We start from the raw sequence: 23240 nt of genomic DNA on the forward strand, positions 1-23240 counted from the left end.
TCCTGGGAGACGTCGGGATCAGCGGGGGTGGAATCCGTGGGGTGGGTGGAGGTGTTCAGTGGGCTTGTTCGGGGTGGGAGGAGGTCATGGGAGGTGGTGGAATCGGCGGGGGCATGATCCGTGGGGTGAGAGGTGTGTGGAGTGGGTTTGGTCGGGGCGGGAGGGGGTCGGTGGTATGTGATCTCCTGTGCCATCGCGGGTCCCTGGGGAACGGTCTGGTCTCGGGTGTGGGATCTCCGAGGTGGGCTTGGTTCCCTGAGGAGCGGAGTGGTCTCGGGGCAGTTTGCTTTCTCTTGGAGGCGTGGTCTCCGGGGCGTGAGGGATTGTGGGAGTATGTTTGTCCCTTGTTTGTTGGCTGTCCACTGGAGGGCGCAATAATTTTTTTTACCACAAATCCAGGTTTTTACCTGTGTTAGGTGTGTCAGCTGGTCAGTGTAAGTGCATGATTACCTGCTCTCATGTGACTCTGAGGTTGTGGCCAAATTTCAGGACGATCAGGTAAGTGCTTGTGGGAGAAAAGTGGGGAATAACACACATGCACCTTCACCATTTATATCTATAGATTATCCTTCCTTCCTCACGTTTGTGCATTCAGCAGAGTGCATTGCTTTGCAGCTTAAAAGGGAAGCTTAGATAGGCTAGTTTGCAGCCTTTTAGTTTAAGTAATCTAGGGTGCTTTGAGGCAGACTGGATTTTCCTGGTTGTTGTTGTTTAGTCGTTTAGTCGTGTCCGACTCTTCGTGACCCCATGGACCATAGCACGCCAGGCACTCCTGTCTTCCACTGCCTCCCGCAGTTTGGTCAAACTCATGTTGGTAGCTTCGAGAACACTGTCCAACCATCTTGTCCTCTGACGTCCTCTTCTCCTAGTGCCCTCAATCTTTCCCAACATCAGGGTCTTTTCCAAGGATTCTTCTCTTCTCATGAGGTGGCCAAAGTATTGGAGCCTCAGCTTCACGATCTGTCCTTCCAGGGAGCACTCAGGGCTGATTTCTTTAAGAATGGATAGGTTTGATCTTCTAGCAGTCCATGGGACTCTCAAGAGTCTCCTCCAGCACCATAATTCAAAAGCATCAATTCTTCGGTGATCAGCCTTCTTTATGGTCCAGCTCTCACTTCCATACATCACTACTGGGAAAACCATAGCTTTAACTATACGGACCTTTGTCGGCAAGGTGATGTCTCTGCTTTTTATGATGCTGTCTAGGTTTGTCATTGCTTTTCTCCCAAGAAGCAGGCGTCTTTTAATTTCGTGACTGCTGTCACCATCTGCAGTGATCAAGGAGCCCAAGAAGGTAAAATCTCTCACTGCCTCCATTTCTTCCCCTTCTATTTGCCAGGAGGTGATGGGACCAGTGGCCATGATCTTGGTTTTTTTGATGTTGAGCTTCAGACCATAATTTGCGCTCTCCTCTTTCACCCTCATTAAAAGGTTCTTTAATTCCTCCTCGCTTTCTGCCATCAAGGTTGTGTCATCTGCATATCTGAGGTTGTTGATATTTCTTCCGGCAATCTTAATTCCGGCTTGGGATTCATCTAGTCCAGCCTTTCGCATGATGAATTCTGCATATAAGTTAAATAAGCAGGGAGACAATATACAACCTTGTCGTACTCCTTTCCCAATTTTGAACCACTCAGTTGTTCCATATCCAGTTCTAACTGTAGCTTCTTGTCCCACATAGAGATTTCTCAGGAGACAGATGAGGTGATTAGGCACTCCCATTTCTTTAAGAACTTGCCATAGTTTGCTGTGGTCGACACAGTCAAAGGCTTTTGCATAGTCAATGAAGCAGAAGTAGACGTTTTTCTGGAACTCTCTAGCTTTCTCCATAATCCAGCGCATGTTTGCTATTTGGTCTCTGGTTCCTCTGCCCTTTTGAAATCCAGCTTGCACTTCTGGGAGTTCTCGGTCCACATACTGCCTAAGCCTGCCTTGTAGAATTTTAAGCATAACCTTACTAGCGTGTGAAATGAGCGCAATTGTGCGGTAGTTGGAGCATTCTTTGGCACTGCCCTTCTTTGGAATTGGGATGTAGACTGATCTTCTCCAATCCTCTGGCCATTGCTGAGTTTTCCAAACTTGCTGGCATATTGGGTGTAGCACCTTAACAGCATCATCTTTTAAAATTTTAAATAGTTCAGCTGGAATATCATCACTTCCACTGGCCTTGTTATTAGCAGTGCTTTCTAAGGCCCATTTGACTTCACTCTCCAAGATGTCTGGCTCAAGGTCAGCAACCACACTACCTGAGGTGTACGAAACCTCCATGTCTTTCTGGTATAATTCCTCTGTGTATTCTTGCCACCTCTTCTTGATGTCTTCTGCTTCTGTTAGGTCCTTACCACTTTTGTCCTTGATTATGGTAATCTTTGTACGAAATGTTCCTTTCATATCTCCAATTTTCTTGAACAGATCTCTGGTTTTCCCCATTCTATTGTTTTCCTCTATTTCTTTGCATTGCTCATTTAAGAAGACCCTCTTGTCTCTCCTTGCTGTTTTTTGGAAATCTGCATTCAGTTTCCTGTATCTTTCCCTATCTCCGTTGCATTTTGCTTGCCTCCTCTCCTCCGCTATTTGTAAGGCCTCGTTGGACAGCCATTTTGCTTTCTTGCATTTCCTTTTCCTTGGGATGGTTTTCGTTGCTGCCTCCTGTATAATGTTACGAGCCTCCATCCATAGTTCTTCAGGCACTCTGTCCACCAAATCTAAATCCTTAAACCTGTTCCTCACTTCCACTGTGTATTCATAAGGGATTTGATTCAGATTGTATCTTACTGGCCCAGTGGTTTTTCCTACTTTCTTCAGTTTAAGCTGGAATTTTGCTATAAGAAGCTGATGATCTGAGTTACAGTCAGCTCCAGGTCTTGTTTTTGCTGATTGTATAGAGCTTCTCCATCTTTGGCTGCAGAGAATATAATCAATCTGATTTCGATGCTGCCCATTTGGTGATATCCATGTGTAGAGTCGTCTCTTGTGTTGTTGGAAGAGAGTGTTTGTGATGACCAGCTTGTTCTCTTGACAGAACTCTATTAGCCTTTGCCCTGCTTCATTTTGAACTCCAAGGCCAAACTTGCCAGTTGTTCCTTTTATCTCTTGATTCCCTACTTTAGCATTCCAATCCCCTGTAATGAGAAGAACATCCTTCTTTGGTGTCATTTCTAGAAGGTGTTGTAGGTCTTCATAGAATTGGTCAATTTCACTTTCTTCAGCACCGGTAGTTGGTGCATAAACTTGGATTACTGTGATGTTAAAAGGTCTGCCTTGGATTCGTATCGAGATCATTCTGTCATTTTTGAGATTGCATCCCATTACAGCTTTTGCCACTCTTTTGTTGACTATGAGGGCCACTCCATTTCTACTACGGGATTCTTGCCCACAGTAGTAGATACGATAGTCACCCGAACTGAATTCGCCCATTCCCTTCCATTTTAGTTCACTGATGCCCAGGATGTCTATATTTATTCTTGTCATCTCATTTTTGACCACATCCAGCTTACCTCCACTCATGGTTCTTACATTCCAGGTTCCTATGCAATATTTTTCTTTACAGCATCGGACTTTCCTTTCGCTTCCAGGCATATCCGCAACTGAGCGTCCTTTCGGCTTTGGCCCAGCCGCTTCATCAGCTCTGAATCTACTTGTACTTGTCCTCCGCTCTTCCTCAGTAGCATGTTGGACGCCTTCCGACCTGAGGGGCTCATCTTCCAGCGTCATAACTTTTATATGCCTGTTGTCTTTGTCCATGGAGTTTTCTTGGCAGGGATACTGGAGTGGCTTGCCAGTTCCTTCTCCAGGTGGATCATGTTTAGTCAAAACTCTCCACTATGACCTGTCCATCTTGGGTGGCCCTGCATGGCATAGCTCATAGCTTCTCTGAGTTATTCAAGCCCCTTCGCCACGACAAGGCATTGATCCATGAAGGGGGGATTTTCCTGGTAGTTCCCCCTTTTCTCCTCCATAAAACAATAACCACACAAACAATCTTGCAAAAGGTGAAAAGAACATTTGCTTGCTCAGAATACGTGTTGAAGAGAAAGGAAATACAGCAGCTTTGTTCAGACAGGCTTAAAAATGCTAATTTGGTTTAAAAAAACTACTTTGGTCTAATAGAGTCTGAGCAATGGAGCTCAGACATGCAGATGTTCTACACTGCTGGAAGGAGGAGAAAGGGCAAAGAGCAAATAGCCTGGCCAGGTGAGGAGGTTTTATATAAGATCTGCGTTATTCCTGGAATGTGTGTTAAACCTGGCTTCTAAGTGAGAGTGTGGAATGCTGAGAAAAGCATGGTGAGAGCATGAAAACAGTTCGCATATGTGATTGGCGGGGACTTGTGGAATGTGCTGTTTAATATTGCCTGAATGGTTTGACTGTATTTATTGAACGTTTAAATCCATCTTTCTTTTGCATTGGTGCTTTGAGGGCTTATTGTGCAAAACGCTGTATTTAAACAAAACATAACACACAGCACTTCAGCTGAGTGACTTTGCCCATGATGTGCAAAAGTAGTTGCATAATGGATCAGACATTAGTCGGCGCATCACCTCAGCAAAGTGCATCCATTAACCAGCCACTGGGAAACTTCCCTGTGGAAATGGAATAGTCTTAGCTTGAAGTTCAAAGGCCCTCAGGATCGGGGATCGATGCAAGGTGGATGCAGAATCAGTCCCCCTTTTGTTCTCCGGAGGCTTGGAGGCAGTGGAACTTCCACTATCTCGCGCTCCGATCTAGTTGCAAAGCCTTTGAAGCAGGAGGCTTAATGAGTTCATGTGATGTCTAAAAAGGTAATGAGCAACAGGCTGCAATAACAAAAGAGTTCCTGTGACACATTAAAGACCGGCAGATTTATTGTGGCAGAAATAAGAGCTAACACTGCTAGTTACACGAGAGAGAGAGAGAGAGAGAGAGAGAGAGAGAGAGAGAGAGAGAGAGAGAGAGAGAGAGAGAGAGAGAGAGATCATGTATCCACAGAAGGATACAATGCCTGCAACAAAGTGTTGCAGTGCTGAGTACTCCTGCTCAGGGTGTCGTACACATCTTTCCACCACCCCTGCCTCCTCCGTCTTCTATTCTCCCTCCACATGCCTCTGTGTCTCCCACTTCCAGCCTGTGTCTAGCAGATGACTAACGGAGAAGCTAGATCTGTTGGGGAGTTAATGCCGTGAATGCCTCCCTTCTTATAGTCAGGATGTATAAATGCATATATGATTCACAAGACTGCTGTCATCCATGACCTAATCATGGATAGCGGACTTGACCTGCCATGTATAACAGAAACTTGGTTGGATGAAGCAGGTGGGCCTGTCCTTGCCGCTGCTTGTCCACCAGGTTTCTCTTATGCACAGCAACCCAAGTCATGTGGGTGGGGAGGGGGTGTTGCAGTGATTTTTAGAAAGTCATTAGCTTACACTAGGTGTCCTATTGGGAAGACCCAGGTTTCTGAGTGCATGTTCTAGAAGTTGGGCAATAGGGGCAGTACAGGAATTCTTTTGGTGTACCGACCTCCCCGCTGCACCAAGGATTCCCTGCCCGAGCTGCTTCAGGTCGTGGCGGATGTTCTCCTGGAGACACCTAGTTTGGTTGTCCCAGGGGACTTTCACATCCATGCCAACACGACCTTACAAGGGGCTGCTCAGGACTTTGTGGAAAGCATGGCCTCCATGGGGCTGTCCCTGTATAAGTTTGGCCCAACTCATAGTCGCGGACATGCCTTGGATCTGGTGTTCACCTCTATTGACGTGGGTGATCTGCCATTAAGTAAAAGTGAAACAAAAGAAGTGCCATGGTTGGATCACTTCCTGGTGCAACTGGACTTCTCCGCGAACCTTCCCCTCTGCAGTGAGGTTGGACCAATTCGGATGGTCTGCCCCCACCACTTAATGGATCCAAATGGTTTCCAGAGTGTGGTAGGGGATGCTTTATCCCATTTTGATGGCCTTTCATCTGATTCCCTGGTGGCCCACTGGAATACGGAGTTAACCAGGGCTATCAACTGTCTGGCCCTGAAGCAAGTATTGTCCCCCCTAACCTTGGTTCCCTAACCTGTGGGTGGCAGCGGCAATGTTGCTGGGGAAGGGTCTTCCCAGCAGGGAGAGGGAAGCTGGGGAAGGGACAGCAGCCGTGGCCATTTATTTTATTACTAGTGTATTTCAGCCCGTTCAATAACGGGCTCTAGAAAATTCTGGGGTTCGGAGAAGCGCTTGCGCAGCGCTTCTCCGAACCCTGGGACCTGTCATTGCTGTCGGCGGCAATGGGACAGGAACGGAGGAGGCGAAAGCGCTGCTTTCTCCTCCTCCGTTCCTCTCCCGCAGCCGCCGACAGCAAGGAGACCTCCCAGGGTTCGGAGAAGCGCTTGCGCAGCGCTTCTCCGAACCCTGGGACCTGTCATTGCTGTCGGCGGCAGGGGGACAGGAACGGAGGAGGAGAAAGCGCTGCTTTCTCCTCCTCCGTTCCTCTCCCGCAGCCGCCGACAGGAAGCAGACATCCCACGGTTCGGAGAAGCGCTTGTGCAGCGCTTCTCCGAACCCTGGGACCCGTCCTTGCTGTCGGCGGCAGGGGGACAGGAACGGAGGAGAGCTTTCTCCTCCTTCCTTCCTCTCCCCCAGCCGCCGACAGGAAGGACGCGTGCACTCTCTCCCCCCCCCGCCTCCTCCAACCGCCGCTCCTCTCACGGGCCAGGGAGGGTTGTGAGGAGGCCTTCGCCGGCCTCCACCCTCGCTTCCCTGACGTGCCCTGCAGTGAGGCAGTGTCCGGCGGAAGCGGCGGTTGGAGGAGGCAGAGGGGGGGGGAGAGTGCGCGCGCGCAGTCTCTGCTGTCCAATCCCTGTATCCCTGGGGCACATGCGCAGTACCCCAGGGACACACGGGACAGCTTGGACGCAGGGACAACTTGGACATTATTATATAGGATTGTTGATTTATTTCATGGAATTTGTACACCTCTTGTACAAAACCACCCTCAAAGTGGTTTAATTTTTCTTTTGAAATTTTGCACACATACGTCCCGATTTTGCGCCCCTCTGCCCCCCACCCCTTATGGTATGTCAATGGTAGAAACCCTTGTGTGGGTTGTCACTGAGGAACGAGGGGTACAGGAGAACTCTGGGCAGGATCTGCCTCTTCTAGAGTGATGGTCACTTAGATATGGCCTGAAGAATAAGAAGAGGTTGTTGAGGAGGGGGTAATGGATAAGAGTAGAGCAAGCTACAAGAGTGGAGAGGGAAGGAGGACTCCTGTATCCTCCAGCATGGGCCACAGAGCAGCACTCAGGTTAAAAGATCTGAGAAGATAACAACAGCTGGCAGTTTTAGGCCAGGAAAAAAAGAGGCTCACTCTCCTGGGCCGAGATCTAGCTCTGACACACCAGGGAAATTTGCTCCTTCGAAGAGTGTCTGTGCAGAACAGAGTCTGGTCGCTGCGAGTTAAAGAGAATATCTGAGTTCAGCCCCTGGCACGGACAATGGGCCCTTTCAACATGAATTCCTCAAAGTGCCCTTCACGTGGACGGTGCTACATGAATTAATAGTATTAGGATGAGGCCATCGCTCCGGGGATTTCCTGCAGCAAATTCCCGGGAGTTACATAACCGGTTCCACCAGCGTACAATGGACCACCCGCAAGATCTGTGTGGTGTGAAGCCACTCCACCAAGTTTGTCCACCGTGCAGTGACACTCTCTGATAATTACTCACACAAGCCTCATTTCGGGAAAGGGCCATAGTTCAGGAGCAGACATCTCCAGGTATGGCCCACAAAAAGTTGCTTGGAAGAAAATGCGGCCCCTCGGGCTGGAAAGGCTTCCTTGCCTCTGCTCTGGCAATTGGCAATCCAGGAGGATTCCCAGCCAAGAATCTGGACCAGTTCCCTACCTCCCACTACAGTAACACTTTTTGACAGGCTAACACAGAAGAGTGGGTGTTGATAGATTCCTACACAGTCGGAAGCAGCCATATGCTCCCAAAGTATTTATTATCCAAGGATCAGAATGGGAACATATTTTTTTTTTGAAATCTAAACACAACACACCCGATGCCAATGCTTTGTTGTGTTACAGGGCTCTGTGCCAGGCGATGTCCTCCAGTAGCTTTGGGGCTCCAGCTCCAATCCCAGTGGGAATTGTCATAAGACAACTTCTGGAGGGCTCTCCTTGGCTCCTCATCCTCCGTGCTGGGAAGAAAGATCTCTGGCAATAGGGTTGAGAATAATACCTTTGCAGAAATGAGCAGGGCAGTTTCTTCAGCCCGAAGGCCACATTCCCTGGTGGACAACTTTCTGGGGGCCACATGTCAGAGATGGGCAGAACCTGAGGGAGATATAGGCAGAGCGATAGGGAGGAGGACTCTTACCTTTCTGCAGAAGGCTACGTTACAGCCAATGCCTTGGAAATGGGTTTTTCCTGCTTTTTGCAAGCTGCCTGTCAAGGAAAAAGACAGAGATATAAATATGCTGTTGTTGGGCACCCATCTGTCTCGAGAGAAAATCGGGTGCACCTCTGGGCATGAAGTCAAACCGTTGGAGAATCACAGTGCCTCCTGTGGTTGCAGAGGCTGGTAACTTGTGACTGCAGCCTCCCAAGTTGTTTTTGCTGTGTTTGCAGCACCAAAGTGACCACTCTAGGGCGCGAGCCTCGGCAGTGAGTATGAAGGTCCTGGGCTGCCCACCTGACAAGACCCCCCCCTCTCAGCCTCGTTGGTGTGGTCCAAAGGCAAGCAGAGCAATACTTTTGGCTCCAGGTGGGCTGCAGGAATTGCTGGAAGGAGGCACACAAGGGGCCGTCCACCCGTCTTAGGGACTCCACTCCAGATTTGTGTAGGGTTTACTCCTTAGTCTTTTCTTCTCCTGAAGATGTCCCACAAAGCAATGGGTACAGATTGTCCCTCAGGGTTTACAACTGAAGCCTTTCTCATGAATGAGCTTTGCCAGAAGGTAGCAGAAGTTTAGGATCAGGGTTTTCCTCTCTTAGAAGGGCTACCTTCCCAGGTAGACCAGCCACATCTACTCCTCCCTACAGCATGTGCAGAAATGGTCTTCTTGACCATTGGACCCACTCTTGGTCTCATCTGCTCAATCCACTAGAGTCCATCTTCGCATGCATGGAAAATCCCTAACTCATTGAGGGTTTGAGACCTTTCAGCTACCTTCACCTGGTTTAGCCGGCCAGTCAAAGCCTTGGGTGTGGCCGCTGTCACATGCTGACATCTGCTAGGAGCCACAGGTGAGAGCTGAGTGCAGGATGGGGACCAAAGGTGGACAAAATACCACAGAAGGGACATGATGTGTCCCCTACCCTTCCCCTAACACACCATAAACCCAAAATGAATGAACGAACAAATGAGGCAATAATAATTCCACACATATATATCTCCATGCTCCGGTGCTCATGTTTATGCTCACTGGTTTCCCGCAGGTACCTGGTTGGCTACTGTGAGAACAGGATGCTGGAGTAGATAGTCCCCTTTGGCCTGATCCAGCAGGCAGGATCATTCTAATGACACCAAGTCAAGCAGAGCTAGGGGGAGACTTTGCTCCTGGGCCCAAAGTCCCCTTCCTTTTGATATGCAACACCCAGGTCTTAAACATCCGGAAGTGGATGGAAGTTTTCCAACTGGACAGGTTGGATGTGAGTTGACCCCCACCCCTCCCTCTACTTCCTTCTGTCTTGTGGTTAGTCTATTACACATCTCTATCTGGGAGGGGGAGACTCTTGAGAGTCCCATGGACTGCAAGAAGATCAAACCTATCCATTCTGAAGGAAATCAGCCCCAAGTGCTCACTGGAAGGACAGATCATGAAGCTGAGGCTCCAATACTTGGGCCACCTCATGAGAAGAAAAGACTCCCTGGAAAAGACCCTGATGTTGGGAAAGATGGAGGGCACAAGGAGAAGGGGACGACAGAAGACGAGATGGTTGGACAGTGTTCTCGAAGCTACGAACATGAGTTTAACCAAACTGCGGGAGGCAGTCAAAGACAGGAGTGCCTGGCGTGCTCTGGTCCATGGGGTCACGAAGAGTCGGACACGACTAAACAACAACAACAATCTGGTAGGGAGAGTGGGGGCTTGGAAAGGCTTAGAAATGATTTAGGGGCATTAGGGAGTCATTTCCAAAGGGGGAAGGGAGCGCCCTCCAGCCCCATGGAAGATTCAAAATAAGCCCCTTTGTTCCAGTCAAAAGCTGGGGTGGGTCAAATTTGACTCTTGCTCTCTTGTGGTCCTATGAGAGAGGGGCGTGTGAGAGAGCGAGAGAATCCCACCCCAAATCTGGCTTCCAGCTGACACCCTCCAGTCTTGTCATACAATTCAGGTAGGAAAACACATACGGTAGGAGTTAAGTCACGGGGAAAGGAGGCCTTTGAAGTGACTTATCTATGAGATTACAAACTGTTCATTGTATTAAGAAGGAAGAAAAGGGGGGGGGATCCACTTATTCTTCGGAAACGGGTTTAGCCGATTACTAGTAATAAGCGCATTAAGACATTTTCAATTTTATTTTATTTATTTTATTGGTTTTGATTTTTTTTTGCATTGTCTTTGACATTTTGGGTTACTAAAGGATTATATCCATAGGCTGTGGTAATCCTTGTCTATTTAGAAAATACATGGGCAACTCCCCAACCACCAAACATCTGCCCCCTTCTACAGCACATCTGTTAAGCTGGCAGATTTTGTGCATACTGTTCTTTGATGCCCAAGGGTTTAGTTTCCTCGAAATTGTCAAAACATGAAAAAAAAATCCCTCCTCTCCCTCCCTCCCTCCCTCTCTTCCACCAGGCTGTCGAGTCGGCAATTTTGTAGCTTAACGTTTATTTTATTTTATTTCGCCTAAGAGGGTTTAAAATATATAAAAAGCCCATCAGCTGATTTGGGCCCTGCAGCCTCCTTGTATACTGGCAAAATCGATGAATGCGTTTAAAAGGCCCCTTTTGTGAGTGTCGCTTAACAAACAACCCAGATTCTTAAAAGAGCGGAAGACACCCAAATTAGCACTGAACAGACATTAAATTGGTTGGTGTTGCTGTAGCACACAAAAAACAGCCAGCCCCTATTCTTAACGACTTACTAATTACCAGCAGTTTTTAATTATGGGGCGCGTTGGAGGCAGGAGAGAGTTTACAAACTTGCCATCCGCTCTAAACACCCATATGTGTCTCCCTCCCTCCCTTCTCACTTTCCCCCCAATTGTGCCAAGAGTGGAGCTGGGAAGGCCTGCGATTCTCGTTAATTAGATGGCAGCCACCTAAAAGCACACGCTTCGTCTATCGGAGGAATGACCCCCCCCCCCAGACTGCCAAATGGTCTCCTCAGTGACTGAACAGTCTGAACTACAGTAATGCTGGGAAATCTGGTAGTGGAGCAAGATGGGGGGGGGGGGAGAGGCGACTTTTACAGCTGGTGATCTATTTTTTTCCTTGATGATGATGATGATGGCGGTGATTAATTTATTTCTTCTATACCTTTCCTCATGATTGGAACTCAAGGCAGCTTCCAGATAAAAGCAAGAAGAACATCTAAAAACATTGGGGGGGGGAGAGAGAGAATTTATTTATTTATTTGCAAAATTAAACATTGATCGAATTAAAACTATATATATATATATATATATATATATATATATATATATATATATACACCAAATAGGTTCTTATGAAATCACTGAAGGTCTTGGTGTACCAAATATTTGCTTTTTGTTTTTCCTGTGCTAGAGGCTGCATCATTTTCAATTGGATTTTATTGCTTCCTTTAATTTTTGCATTGTATTGCAATTTGCATTCCTCATAACTTGTCTCAGTTTTCTGAGAGTTTCTATTGCTGCCTTAATAGTTTTAACTGTGTGTGTGTGTGTGTGTGTGTGTATGTATGAGTGTGTGTCTATGGATAACCCCACACAGAGAGTGACTCTGATAGAGCCTACAATCCCCATGGCAAGTTGCTCAAAAGTCTTTCAGTGCGGGTGATATTTTTCTTAATTTGGTGAATAAATCTCATCTGAACTGGTCCAGTAAAAACGCTTTTGCTGCGCTATACAGACCAGAAACAGTTCTCTTTGCAGAGCATTAAGCACAGCGGCTGGATTCTTCTTGTTGTAGAATTCTTGTAGCTTTGCAGCAGAAAACGACTCACCAAAGCTCAACTTTCGAAGACAGCTTTATTGCAGAAAAATAACAGAAACACCTCCAGAGCTTTCAGACATGACTGCTCCACACCCCACAGGCAAACAAAACAAACGCTCTATATATACTGAGCATCTTAACAACTTAACGACTTAACAACTTAAATCACATGACCTTGCTAATTTGCCAGCGTCTCAGGCTTAAAGTCCTAACACCCCCTCTCGCTGGCAAAAAAAAAAACAGTTCTACAAAGTTATTTCAGACCCATTCCTTCACAAAATTCTTCATGACGCTGAAACCCAAGCGGTTTTGTAAATCCATCGGCTAAATTTTCATGACTTGGACAGTAACTTAATTTAACAATTCCCGCTCTCACTGTTTGACAAACATTTTGAAATCTGATATCCAAATGTTTTGTATGACCTTTAAATTGACCATTCTGTGCTAATTTAAGACATGGCTGATTATCACCCCATATAGTGATGGGCGTGATAGACTTTTCACACATCTCTTGTGCCAGACATTTGTAAAATTCTAGATCTCTACATAACTCAGATAAGGCACAGAATTCGGCTTCTGTTGACGATAAAGTAATTAGGTTTTGCTTCTTCGAACGCCATCCAACCAGAGAGTTTCCAAATTTTACTACACAGCCAGACACTGATTTTCTATCCCTTAAATTTGCCCAATCGCTATCTGCCCAGCAAGTAAGCTGTGCTTGCCCTTCAGAAGACAATTCAAGGCAAAAATCTTTGGTGTATTGTAAATATCTTAAGACTCTTTGAATTCCTTTCCATGCATTTACACTAGGTTTTGAAGCTTCCCTGCTGAGTAAGTTAACAGCGTAAGCAATGTCTGGCCTACTCCATTGCGAAAGGTACAATAAGCTTCCCAGAGCTGATTGAAAGATTTCAGGACGTTTGAACTCAGCACTATCCTTGAATTCACTTTCTTTTACAAAACCCATTTCCATAGGTGTTCTAACACCTGCACATTCTGCCATGCCAAACTTTCCCAACATTTGCAATATTTTGCCTTTTTGATTCAGCAAGAAACTGCCATTTTGGTCCTATCTATCTGAACACCAAGATAGACCTTTACAGCACCAAGATTCTTAATTTTGAAGTGTTTACTTAACTGCTTGGCCAGCTTTTCCACCTGCTTTTGTGTCTTTGAAGTATAAATCAGGTCATCTACATAAACAAGCAAAGATTCTTGAGTGTCTCCTGAACCTCTGAAATATAAGCAGTTGTCAGCTTTACTCCTGCTAAAGCCAATGCTTACCAAAACATCATTTAGGAATTCATTCCAATTATGAGCTGACTGCTTGAGTCCATAAATAGACTTGTGTAACTTCCAAACTTGATTTGACCTATCACCTTTCAATCCTGGCGGTAGCTCCATATAAAGCTCTTCAGCTAGTCCTGAATGAAGATAAGCAGTTGAGACATCAAAGTGATTCACTTTGAATCCTCTCTGAGCAGCAACCGCTAGGAGTACACGTAGAGTTTCGCTCCTTGAAGTGGGCGCATAAATTTCGGAGTAGTGTACCCCTTTACTTTGTGAAAAACCCCGAGCTACAAGCCTCGCTTTGTACTCTGGTTTCCCTGTTACTGTTGTCTTTATCCTATACACCCACCGGCAACTTATTGCCTTGGTACCTTCTGGCAGTTTGGAGATGGAAAATACACCAAGCTCCTTCATAGAATTCAACTCTTTCTGCATAGCCTCATGCCACCTACTGGCCTCCTCCTTGGGTAATTGCTCTACCTCCTCAAAACTTTCAGGTTCGCAATTCGCCAATCCTACCCAAACACTAATGGCTTGATACCTTTCTGGAGGTTTTCCTTTGTTTGTACGTTTGGAACGCCTTGGCAGCTCCTGTGATGCTCCATCAGTTGCCCCCTCTGACCCAGAATCACTGGTTGTCACCTGTTTGTCACTAGCAGTTGAAGGACTTTCTGATTCTGACTTTACTTGTCTCCCTTGCCGTACAGGTAAACCTACTGGGCTAGACGATTCTGACTTTTCAAACTTGTGTGAACTAGAAGGTTTCTCACCCTCAGACTCAGACTCAGATTCCTCAGCCTGTTCTGGAACTAATTCTCGCCTTGGGACCTGTGTCTGATCTTTTTCATTTGACACATCAAATAGTATGTCAGAATTACCATGGATTCTATTCCAACCATCTTGTTCACAAAATTCAGCACTTCTGCTGATTGTGATTTTTGTTTGATTACCTCCTACATTTACAAATCTCCAACCTTTTGTGTTTGCTTGATAACCACAGAAAATCATTTCTTTAGATCTGGGATCACCTTTCTTGCGTTGTGCCCTAGGCACCAGCACATAAGCACGACATCCAAAAACTCTTAGATGGTCAATTTTTGGTTTCTTACCAAACAACATGAAGTAAGGAGTGTTGCCTACTGTGCTGTTGTACACTCTATTAAAGGAATAATTTGCATACAGCGCAGCCTCTGCCCAAAAACGCTGTGGTAATCCAGAATCAAACAGTAAAGCAGCAATGGCTTCTTGCAATGTTCGGAATTTTCTTTCCGCAACTGAGTTCTCCTGTGGTGAATAGGGATTGGTAAGTCTATGGACTATACCTTTCCGTTTTAACCATGTTGCTAGCGTGTGGTTCACATACTCCCCACCACGATCAGATTGTATCTTGCGCACCCTAGTGTCAAATTTACACTCTACTTCTTCAATCCAATCCATCAGAATTGATGCTGCTTGAGATTTTTCTTTCAGAAAGAAAACCCAACTGGCCCTTGAAAAATCATCCACTAAAATTTGCATAAATCTCGCACCTCCAAGGGACTTGACCGGAAAGGGGCCACACACATCTGTGTGTACTAGCTCAAAGGGTTTCTTGCTTACTCTATCAGATCTAGGGTAGTTACATGTCTTAACCTTAGAGTGTTTACAAGCACAACAATCCAAAAAATTCGAACAGGGTTTAAGGTTACACCCCTCAGCTAAATCTGGCATCTTGCTTACATACTTAAAGCATATATGAGCTAACCTTCTATGTAGTAAATGTGCACAACCTGTATGAGGAGCCTTATTTACACATTTAGCTTGTGCTTCACCTGTTGAACAGCTGCCTGCTGCCAACTGCTCTTGTGCTTCACCTGTTGAACAGCTGCCTGCTGCCAACTGCTCTTCATCCAAAACAAAAAGCCCTTCCTCACAGGGAATTTTAACTAGCTCCTTCCCCTGTTTTGAAATAGTGCACACATCTTTTTCAAACTTAACCTTAAAACCACTTTTTACCAGGCATGACACACTCAAAAGTCCATTCTTCATTCCTGGAAGAACAAAAACAGGAAGGTTAGTTTGCAAACAATTAACATAAATGGTACCTTTAAGGTTCATTTCTCGTTTGCTATTGTCTGCTATAGTCACAGTTTTTGCAACTGGTAAAGTCTTGCAGTTCCTAAGACTGCCACAAGATGTCGCCGGTATTAAACTGTGCGAAGCCCCACTGTCAATTATCCATTTCAAGGGTTGTGGGTTCCTTTTAGAGCTCTGTTGCACTAGCATTGCAGACAGTCCCTTATCAGCAACTTCTCCCCCTCTGGGTCGTTGACTCTTGTAGTTCTCATGTTGTCTTCCTCTGTAGCTCTGGAAACTGGCCTTGGGCTGCTGAAATTCCTGTTGCTTTTCTGGGCACTTTGCTATTAGATGAAATCTGCTGCCACATCGAAAACACGACTTGCTGGCCATAGCAAACACTTGTGAAACTTCCTTACAGCTCTGCCTGCCAGTTCCCTCACACTGGGAATTCACCTTCTCTCTGGGCGTGGCTCTATGGTGAATATGCTTAAGGGCTTCCCAAATTTCAAATGCAGACCTTAAGCCTTCCACATGGGGCAGTTGAGAGTCATCTATCGATACCATTAACATGCATCTAGCTTTAGTATCCATTTTATCATGTTCTCTATTCTGAGCATGTGCAGCAGCCTGTTGCTCTGCTGTGGCATCTGCTGCAACAGCCACAATTGGCTTTCGCCTCTGGACATAGTCCGCCCAAAATTCTTTGGCTTCCAACCAGACTTGAGCCCTCTTAGACCACTGCACATAATTAGCAGAGTTCAGCTTTGGAAAGGGAACCTGGAAATTTTCTGCTGCCATTATTGGGGTCTGTTGCCACCCCCTCTGAGTGCCCTTGCTTCTCTTCCCCCTTGGGATTTACTTTACTCACTTTTCAGACGCTTCAAGCCTTCTCTGAAGCCTTTTAAACTTTTCCCCTCCGTGTCTTCACTAGCAATCTGCCACCGTCTTGTGTTTATTGGCAAAAAACACAACGGGAGATCAAACTAGCCTTTTGCAGTTAATTAAAGCTGTAAGCCTTCACTTACGCAGCTCTCTCGGTTCCTCCCTTGTTTTATGGCTTGATTTACGACCAAGCAGGTCTTCTCACATCCGAAGCCACTTTCACTGCCTCTGCACACGATACAGCAATCAGCACATGAGAGTCCACAGCATTAGAATCCAAAACATAACTCAGTCCATAACCTAAAGAGGTTTTCTGCACTGGTCCAGTAAAAACGCTTTTGCTGCGCTATACAGACCAGAAACAGTTCTCTTTGCAGAGCATTAAGCACAGCGGCTGGATTCTTCTTGTTGTAGAATTCTTGTAGCTTTGCAGCAGAAAACGACTCACCAAAGCTCAACTTTCGAAGACAGCTTTATTGCAGAAAAATAACAGAAACACCTCCAGAGCTTTCAGACATGACTGCTCCACACCCCACAGGCAAACAAAACAAACGCTCTATATATACTGAGCATCTTAACAACTTAACGACTTAACAACTTAAATCACATGACCTTGCTAATTTGCCAGCGTCTCAGGCTTAAAGTCCTAACAGATCCATTATTCCATTTTGGATGTTCCTTACTCGTGAAGATCTTATCAGCCAGAAGCAACAAAAGCCCATTTATTCCATTTATTTAAAATAAATGATCATGTTCCACATCAACTGGACCTCTGGAAAAAAAAAAGACCTGACAAGGTCAGATTCTGTATTATTGAAAGTGAGTAGCTGGCGAGCCTTCATCATTGCTTCCTAGAACAGTCAGGTGCTTCCAAGGAGGTCAAAGGTCTTTCTCACTCTCTTTTTGCACTGCCTTTTAATCTCTCTGATCAAATTCAAACTGCTCCTTCCCTGTTCCTCTGCTCAAATTCCAAATGCGATTCAGCTCCTGGTGACTAACTGCAGCGCATTCAGTTAAAAGGGTGTCAGGCAGAAGGGTGCTGAGAAGCCCCCCTTTTTGAGGCATTGGAGAACTTTTCAGCTGTGACTTGTGACCGAAGGGTCTGCCCATTTCAGCTCCGTCAGTTTCTCTGTATTCCAATACAGTTTCTCTCTATTCCAGTCTTAGCCATTTTGCCAACCAAATGGCTATCGGAATAAAGAAGATCTTTCCACCATGGGTCTCCTGAGGCAAGGAGTTCCACAAGTGCAGACAAAAAAAAGATTGCCCTGTCCCACATCCCATCTGAACAGAGCTTGGATGCTGGAGGTGAGGGTCAGGATCAGGATGAGGCAAGAATATCTCCAGTTGGTCTTGAGCTAACATGGTCCTAAGTTGGCTGCCCCACTCTTGTGTCTTCCAGATGTTCACAGCTCTCACGCAGCCTAGCCAACGATCAGGAATGATGGAAGTTGGGAGGCCTGCAACCTCTGGAGAACGACAGCTCCCCCTGTTCCTGATTCAAGAAACTTCTCCACCTGCTTCTAGTGAGCCTGAAACCCTTGCCTGATTTCTTCTCAAGTACAAACAGGGCAGAGGGAAATATCCTCCACAATGTGGATAATGTGCGGATAATGTCAGGGAGCCAACAGGGAGTCATTCACACACACTGGAATGTGTCCTTGCACTCTGATCACGCCCTTCACTTGTTTGGATGGAGGTTAGAGAGGGGTGATGGTGGGAACTAGACTACTTTAAATTTGTAGCCCCACCCAATTTTACCCCTGGCCCCGTCCACCACTAGCATGCCCCACCCACCTCGGAAGGAATGCAGCCCGCCAGCTGAAAAAAGGTCCCCCATCCCTGGGGTGGTGTAAACTAAGGTTATCAGATTTATTTTCAAAGAATCTGGAGACACTTTTTTTTAAAAAAAAAAGAGAGGGAAAAAAAAGATATTTTAAAAAAAGTTATTTAAAAAAGAAGAAGTAATATCTTCTTTTCTGTGGTCTCCTCTGTTGTGCGGCCTTCCTCTGGGCCCTGGCTTGCTCTCTTGGAGTGCTAGCCACCATGGAGTAGGCTCGGCTTGGGCCTGTGCTCGGCCACATGTCCTTGCCCTCCCAGTGTTTTCCTACCTCTCCTCCTCAGCGGTGGCAATGGCAGCAACGCGGGAAGGTTGGGGCTCCCCTCTTTTTTTCTCCTTCCTCTTTCTCTCTCTTCCTTCTCTTCTCCTCCTTCTGCCAGCGTCAGCTCCAGGGTTTTCCTGGCCCCGGAACGCCGCTGGGCAGTCGGCCGTGTGGCCAGGCGCTCTTGCTCCCGACTTGCTTTGGGTCACGGTGGGGTCAGCGGTCCCCCCAGTGGACACGCCGGGTGTCCCTGGTTCCCCCTTACTGTCAGGAGTATGGGCAGGAGTCAGGCTCTGGGGCCTGTAGTGCTTTGCAGGACTGGGGCCTGCCTCAGCTTGTGCTGGAGAAGCAAGTAGTGGCCACTCAGGTGAGGCCACCTGATACTTCACTGCACCTGGTGGCAGGAGCTGGGAGGGATAAAAACTCAGCATTTCCCTTCAGCTCTTTGCCACAGCAATGCTATCCCTGCCTGGTTGCATCTGGCCTCTTGCTCCTTGGACCCTTGCCTTGCCGACGCCTTGATCCTCGACCCTTGGAACCTTGCCTTGCCGACGCCTTGCTCCTTGGACCCTTGCCTTGCCGACACCTTGATCCTCGACCCTTGGACCTCTGCTTTGCCGACGCCTTGCTCCTCGACCCTTGGACCTTTGCCTTGCCGACGCCTTGCTCCTCGACCCTTGGACCTTTGCCTTGCCGACGCCTTGCTCCTTGACTCCCAGACCTTCGCCTCTGCCTTGCTCCTTGACCTTGCGACTGCCTGCTGCTGGACCCTCAACCCTGCACCTGTTCCTGCTTCTACACCACCATCTTGCCTCTGGTCCTGACGTCCTCAGCCAGGGCTTCAACCGCCCGCCGACCGGACCGTGACACTTGGTATTGGCGGTGGCAGCAGCAGTCTCAGCAGCCTGGAGCCAGCCTGGTAGCTCAGTTGGCTCTGGCTGGCTTCAGGAGCTGCTCGCTGCCGTGGCACCCATCATTTTGCCTCACCGGAAGTCCCCATATGATGTGCCTTGTGCCGTTGAACCAACCACGCAACATTCATTCCCTATTAATAAATCCAAAACACTTAAAATATAAGTCCGGGACATTAAATGAAATCCGGGGACATTCCAGGATGGATTTTTGTCCGGGGACAGATCTGTGAATCCAAGGACTGTGCCCGGGAAACCATAACGTAAACAGGACTGAGACTTATACCTGCTCAAGATTCCTGGCACTTTTTAATATGCCTTAGCTAACCCACTGCCATTGCTCGCTTGGGGTCTGGCCAGTTCAGGTGTGACCAGGGAGCAATAGCTCCACTTCCTAGCAAACTGTTGAAACACAATAACTATTTCATAGTAGAACTAGCACCATCCTCTCCTTGCACCGGCAGGCCCCGTGTGAGTAGTCATGGACAGCAGCTTCTATTGCTTAGTCACCCTTGAAGGGATATCCCAAAGGATCTTCCCCCTAGGCTTGTGAGAAGTTGAGCTAGGAGCTCTCAGGCTTCCCAGATCAATGGTTCGAAGCCTTCTCTTCTGGCCTCAGAGCTGAACATGTGGCTGCTTTCTTGCCACAGAGCAGAATCCCCAGGGATTTGTGCAAAACAGCTCCATGGGAGCCTTAGGCTGCGCTCATAATTTGGGGTCATATGCATGGGCGGGGGGGGGAACCCACTAGTGTACAGAAACTCCTGTTCTGTTGGTGAATTTGAGGCTACAAAGGGATCCAGTTGTTTGAAAGTTTTATCCTCCCCCAATGCTCAGAGTTCTATTTCCCCATAATAGATACACACACACACACACACACACACACACACACACACACACACACACCACCTTCCAGTGTTCTCTGGAAGCATTAGGATAGGGCAAGGGAGCCTGTGCCCCTCCATGTTTTGGGAGCTGGAGCTGGGCTATACGACTGGGGTTCTGGAACCAGGAGAAACCTACATGCACTGAGATCTACATTGCACGCCTTCTCCGCCTGTAGGTGTCCTGGCTGAGAGCCATCTGTCTCAGGAGACAATGGAGGAGTGTCCCTTTGGGGGGATGCAGCCTTTGGAGGGTTGCAGCACCTGCTGCGGCTATAGAGAGTGGTAGAGGAGAGACATGTTTTGTTGCAGTTGGGGCAGGTGAAGGCATCCGGTTGTGCTGATGCACCATAGCGTTTCTCCTCTCTACGCTCATCCATAACCTCCAACGTTCCTCAGATGAAAATAGGGGCAATCTTGTTCTACATCAGCATCACTGCTAGTTATTTGTATTGATCAGGGGTGCCACATGACACATTCCTCCCCCGCCCAGGGCATGAGAGCTCACACACCAGGCTGGCGTCCCACCCCCACCACTGCAATGCCAGAGCTCATGCGTCGGGTGGGAAATGGGGAGGCTCCGTCTCCTTCTTCTTGCCCAAAATCAGGCAGGGAGGAGGAAGCAGTGGAGCAGGGCCACATGATTTTGGGGAGGCCCACCCCCCTTCCTGAATTTTTTTGGGGGGGTTGAAGCCACCTCAGCCCCTACCATCTTGCACGCCCGGTATTTATTGACTGGGGGTTTTCTTTTTCCCTTGGGCTTCTCTAAATGCAATACACAAATCCTAATAATAATAATAATAATAATAATAATAATAATAATAATAATAATTTATTTATACCCCAGCCACTCTGGGCAGCTTCCAACAGAAAAATGAAATAAAATAATCTATTAAACATTAAAAGCCTCCCTAAACAGGGCTGCCTTGAGATGCCTTCTAAAGGTCTGGTAATTGTTGTTCTCTTTGACCTCTGGTGGGAGGGCGTTCCACAGGGCGGGCGCCACCACCGAGAAGGCCCTCTACCTGGTTCCCTGCAACTTGGCTTCTCACAACGAGGGAACCACCAGAAGGCCCTCGGTACTGGACCTCAGTGTCTGGGCAGAACTATGGGGGTGGAGACGCTCCTTCAGGTATACTGGATCGAAGATTTCTGTGGTTATAATATTGCAGTTTTGTATGTTTTCTCTAATAACTTTTGTACTTGACCAGGAGGAAGAGCTCGAACCGTGATACTGATGTAGAATAGAATGTCCCTATTTCCATCTGAGGAATGTTGGAGGGTAAGTTCCTCTCGTCACTGCTGTGGATAAACATTCTGCAGTCTTACAACCAGTGCTTTTTTCTTTTCCCTTTAAAAATGTTCAGGGGTACTCTCATTTTCCTACTCATATTGAAATACTGCCCCTCAATGAGGCCAAACTTAGATTCACAAAATGTTTAGGGGTATGCTTACCCCTGTGTGTCCCCCAGAAAAAAGCACTGCTTATAACCAAAGGAATCCCAAATGGCAGGGATAATGTTGCCACACTAATTCAAAACCAGTTGGGCCAGGAGCAGTTGTGCTTTCCTGGGGTGGGTGGGGAAAATTTGGCCTGCACATTTTGGCTCTTAATGATATTTGAGGGTGTCTCTCTACAAAGCAGATTGCAACATGAGAAAACTCCGGCTCTTGCAAGCCGCCACAGCAGCTTAAGATCTCACCGTGTTTTCCGTACAAGGGCTCAAACTTGGGTATGCAAAATAATGATGGAGAGACTGCCTCTTCCTAACTACATCTCTCCCACTTAGGATGAATTACAAGGCAGTTCTAAGCAGACTGCTAAACCTGCCCGGGTCAGTTGTGATAGATAGCCCCGATACCCCCCATTAAAATAAAATAAAAAATCCTCCTCCAGTATGTTAAGAAACTACACTTCTGTTTATTTCAGGGATGGGGAGCCTGTGGCCATGAACCCCAGCAAATGTATCAAATGGTGGGGGTTGATGGGAGCTGTAGTCCAACAACCACATCTGGAGAGCCAGAGGTTCTCTGCCTCTGATTTATTTCATTGTGGACCATCATCCCAGGAAATAAAGTGCCCGAGTGACTGACTCATCACTCACTTTCTGATGAAGGTTTCAGAAGTCGTTATGGCACATTCCCCATGAGCTAGAAACCTGGCATTTGGTATTCATGTAGCCAAAAACACCCTGACTGTGTCACAATGCCTTCAAACAAGGGATTTCAAATATGTTTAAGACAGCACCTGGGGATGTGAAATTTGATACACACGTGGCCCAAGACACTGATGGATCTGTTCTGATGTGATCTGCATATATTTCCCCCTTAAAATCAAAATACCTCCATGCTTGCTCGAAAGTTTAAATTTGGTAGCCAAAGAATGCTCGTAATTGAATACCTGTATATTTAATGGTCAAAATTGATGGCTGTTTTTAGCTTTTTATGGTATTTCTTGTACAGCCTTTATGTTTTATGGCTACTTTGGTATTTTCTTATGACAAAGCAGCATATAAATATTTTTATAAATAAAATAAATAAAACTGGAGACTTTCCTCTCTCTCTCCCACTCTCCTAACATTCAAACTCATGGACATCGAATGAATGTTGGAAGGCATAAAACTGTAAATATGTTCCCAATTTCTTTGGTAACTTTTTTTTCCAGCATCAGACCCACTGTGTGAAGCTTTCCCTGGACAATTTTCTTTTTTCCAGGCTCAGCTCATTTTTGAGTGCTGTTCTGCTCATGGAGCTCTTTGCTTGTCAGTTGAATTTAGCAGTCTCATCCAACTTTCAGTACATCTGAGATGCTAGCTACTTGCAGTGGCTTGTGCCCACTGGGACTGGTGGGGTGGTAAAGCAGAGAGGCCAGTGGTAGATAGAGCCAGAGTCAATGACAGGCAGAGCCAACAAATTTCAGGTTTCAACAAATTTCAGGTTTCAATTTCAGGTTTCAACAAATTTCTCCATCCTCCTCCCTGCTGAGTTTTACAAGGGGCTACACTGAC

The 23240-nt window shown here is 46.8% G+C and overlaps 2 long non-coding RNA genes and 1 pseudogene across 3 annotated transcripts in view; 2 read left to right on the forward strand and 1 right to left on the reverse strand.

Moving 5' to 3' along the window:
- Positions 1-23240, reverse strand: part of LOC148686471 (uncharacterized) — a 425644-nt gene that overhangs the window by 50892 nt on the left and 351512 nt on the right. The gene's annotated exons all lie outside the window — the stretch shown is intronic.
- On the forward strand, positions 397-22780 carry LOC148686472 (uncharacterized). The gene is made up of 4 exons (XR_015949420.1): positions 397-498; positions 17738-17861; positions 21444-21514; positions 22163-22780. It is a non-coding gene; the product is annotated as an uncharacterized LOC148686472 (long non-coding RNA).
- On the forward strand, positions 5202-6038 carry LOC148686473 (uncharacterized; annotated as a pseudogene).

This window comes from Zootoca vivipara, chromosome 3, assembly GCF_965207765.1.
Source record: "Zootoca vivipara chromosome 3, rZooViv2.hap1.1, whole genome shotgun sequence".
Lineage (NCBI taxonomy): Eukaryota > Metazoa > Chordata > Lepidosauria > Squamata > Lacertidae > Zootoca > Zootoca vivipara.